Raw genomic sequence first — 4,328 nt, 5'->3', positions numbered from 1 at the left:
TTGCTCATCATCTCCCTCATTATTTTGTGAGCTACTTGAACTCAAGGGCTGACTTTTACCTCTTCTTGTATCCCTCATACTTAGCACAAAGCCTGACTATGTGCCAATAAGACTTCCTAAAGGCTCATTGCCTAATATACTGAGAAATGAACAAAGGCTTACACAAAATAGGTTTCTTTTGTTTATTTATAAACTACCATGGCAGAATCAGAGTTAATTAATTAATTGAGTTTATGTATTTAGGAAGAAAGAAGGAAATTTTCCTTGATTGCCTTAGAAACTGGAGAATAGCATTATTAAGGAAATGAGCCAGTGTTAGAATGGGGTGAAGATTGATGTGATTATCCACTAAGATAATGCACAGTACAGACTTTTGCACCCTGTGTATGCCACATATGCTGGTCACTATATATAAGCCTGTTTCAAAGATGCATACACAAATAGTGCCGAAAACATATGACATTTTTTTTATTTTAGGATAATGGAAGTAAAAGGAATATTATACAAGAAAAGGCCTAATATAGAAGGTTCTTGAGAGGTAGAGGTGAGAAATAAAAAAAAAAAAAACGTTCCAGGCATGAAAAAAAACCAATGTAAACAGGCTTAGGTAGGAGATTGTAAGCAATGTATAAGGAATAAGAAGAATAGGAATGAACAGTTTGGCTGGATTATAATATGCATGAAGGGGAGTAATACACAATAGGGTTAGAAAGATAGATTGAGATGAGATTGTAAAATAATTTAACATACAAATGTATTAAAGTGGTTCATGGACACAAAGAACTTACATTATATGTTCTAGACACAACATAAGCCACACAAAGATTGGGATGTGTGGTTCCAGGAGTCTGGTAGCCTGTAAGGCTGCATGAACTGATCTAGAGTGAACTGAACAAAACTACGAAGGAAAATTACATCATTACCTCGATAACATAAAGGAAGACAAAATAGAAAGTCATCAGAGCTCTGATCATCACAGTGGTTAACTGTGACTTCACTGAATTCTTTATGCAACACGTCTCCTCTTTCACAGAGAAGTAGTGAAGTAGAGATGTAGAACGGTGCAGATGGTATCTAAAGTTGAACTGTTTTGCTAAGCTACGCTTCTTTGTTTAAATAGATGGTCATATTGGCATGCAAATGTTGGAGGAGGGTCACTGGGAAATGATACTAATGTAAGAAAAAAAAAGCACCCATAAATCATTTTTAATGAAGCTACTATTTTCACAATGTGGAAGTGATAATAGTTAACATTTATAATATATGCAAATAGTATATATGGTATCTCATCAAAATGACAAATTGTGAAAGAACTTTTTTCAATACTTGATACATTTTTATAGTGTTCTCAAAATAAAATGGAGGATCTTCGATCAATCCTTTGGCTTCCTAATTATTCTTTTATTGATGACATAAAATAGAAATAATAAAGAAGTAATATGAAATGTCAGAAAGTCAACAAAATACTTAAGCTGACATTTTTCAGTAGCTTTTTTAACATTATACATTATATGGGATTGGTTAGTACATTTATGTTTGTTCTTCTCTTCTTAACACTTGGACTTTCTCTCATTTGCTTATTTGGAATATCCTATTTACCAATTTAAGTGATATCTTCTTATAGGCTATCTAGCTTATCATCTGTACTTTCCTGTGCTTTCCATCACCCATGTGATAGGGGAACCACCTGTCTTTTTTTGTGCACTTTCCTTTTACCCTAAGTCACTATGAAATTTCCCTGTCTACACCCTCTGAACTAGAGATTTCACTGTTAGTCATATTTCCCGAGAAGGTCAATGATAAAAGTTAAGATGTTCCATATATACCAAATATTCACAGTTGCATATCTTACAGTAATTAAAATGCATACAAAGTAGGTGACATTAATTGGAAATAGCTAAACAATTTATGTTTTATGAACATAATGGAATATTACTGTTCTGTAGAGAAGAAATAATAAGATAGGTGTTTTGTTTGTCCTTCCTCTCAAAGAGGATCAATGACATCATGAGGTGGTGTCTTGATCTGAATTGGATTTAGGTGAGGCGGAGCTGCACAAAGTTGTCAGACTCATTCTCTCTTCCAGAGACATTGAAGTCCAGTGACAAGAGAAAAGTCAAGACGACTGGCAATAGCCCAGGATACTCTACATGACCTTGGTGTCTTTGATGTCTGACCAAGCTCTAAGTGTTCTCCTATGCTTGCTTTAGCCACTTTCACTGCTGTTGGGACAAATTGCTCTCATCTGCCAATTGCATCTGGGGAACTCTTCACATACTTGGGGTTGACATCCCCCTAACTTATACTACTATTGTCTGCCTTTAACAGATGAAAAAAATGGAAATCCAGAAAACTCATATTCACAGGCCCGGTAGGGAAGAGAAGCACAGGGCTATCTCGCAGAGCTATTGCAAGGAAAACTCTTCATACTATCATACTTCATATCTTCGTACTTCAAAGTATCATAAAGTATTACACAAAGAAGAGCTATTGTCATTATTTTATCTTTTTAAAACAACATATGAGGTCGTGGCTTTAATATGTTTCCTAATTCTAATGGAATTATTTTTTTAAACCCTTCATTTTAGGGAAACCACAACAATACTGTGTAAACATCGTTGGGGGAGAAAATAAGTTCACACTATTAGGATTATAGCACTTTTCTCTACATTTTGCTTCTAAGTTCAAATTTGCTAGTGTCAATGTTCTTAATACAGAACTGGTGGGCAGGGGGAGACACTTCTGTGTCAAGAGAGCTGGCATAACTTGTCTAGTTGTTTTCAGGACCACAATATGGATACAGTGAAGAGTTAGCAAAAAGTCTAGTATAAACTGTAGTATATTATAGTGGGTGAAACTGAACAGAAGGGCTGAATAATTTAAATGGACATAACCTTCACTTTCCTTCCAATTCATATGAATTTAAAATATTACTCACTCTGATGAATGGCCCAACATTTTAGCTGCCACTGTGCTCGGGTGTGGTTTTATACTTCGCTTATAGTAAATACCAGTTTTTAAAATCTTCCATCTCCTCCTAGGCAATGAGTCACTACTAATGACCAATGGCTTACATTCTTTTTGGATTTTCTCCTGAAATAAAAATCACTGTTCCGAAGCTACCAGTTGTGTATGCCCATATTTTCTCCCAGCCATGTGCGACAGTTATTAGATTAGGTTGTAAAAATGCAAGGGTCTATTGAAGAACACATAAAGAAGTACTTTTACAGAGAGCTACAAGGTCACAGCTATAAGGGAATCATAGTCTAAACTTTTGCATTATTCTGGAAGTGAGATTCTTAACAAAATGTGCAAGTACACAAAAGTAACGAGAAGACTTGAAAGGGAGAGAGGGAGAGGCTAACATTGTGTTTGTATTTACATGACTGATTTCCTAAGATCACAACATGAAATTTCGATATGTAATAGGGAATCATATGAGGGAAAAGACTACATTTCCCATGTGTCTGTGGGCTTTAGGGTTAAACTTAGTTCATGTTTCCAGAACTTCAGTTTCTCTATGACTGTGTATCAGTATGATTGAATCAGGGGAGGAATGGAGATGGCCAGGAAGAAATAAGAGTCTTGAATCACAGACCCAAAAAGGGACAGATCCAATGAATAGTAATGCACAGAACCATGTCAAAGAACAAACCTATATCCTTCCCTTCATTGACATTGTCATCCACACTATTTAGGTCTTAAAAGATGATAGGTCCCAATAGGAGAATATATTGCTTGATTCCATATCAACCTGAATACATTTTTTGTTGGTGTATGTCAATAAAATCCCTCAATAAATATTTTATTAAATGTATTCTATGTATCAGACACTGCGCTAAACACTGAGGATTTGTGTGTGTGCATGTGTATGCGTGTGTGTATATGTACATATGCATGTGTATGTATCACATGTATCACATATGTATATACACATATATACATAGATACACAATGTATGTGGATATATATATATGATATGTATGAGGGTGTATATGCATGTGTATATATGCACAAACATATAGGTTCTTTATAGGATATGTGTATATACACGAACACAAACACATACACACACATGATAAGAGTTCCTATTCCCAAGGAGATCATAATTAGTGGGGATTACAGAATGCCAACAACTACATACAAATAGTTTTTATATATGGGATGAATGTGAAATGATCAACAGAGGGAAGGCCCTAGAATATTGGGCATTGTGAAAAGCTTGGTCCTAGGCTAGCATTATAGGGCTGTATTAATGGTATACAGAGCAATGATTTTCAAAGTGTGGTCCAGGGACCCCTTGGTGTCTAAAAAACCCTATTAGGAGT

Source organism: Trichosurus vulpecula, chromosome 5 (genome assembly GCF_011100635.1).
Source record: "Trichosurus vulpecula isolate mTriVul1 chromosome 5, mTriVul1.pri, whole genome shotgun sequence".
NCBI classification, from domain to species: domain Eukaryota; kingdom Metazoa; phylum Chordata; class Mammalia; order Diprotodontia; family Phalangeridae; genus Trichosurus; species Trichosurus vulpecula.
Note: the sequence above shows the minus strand (reverse complement) of the source record.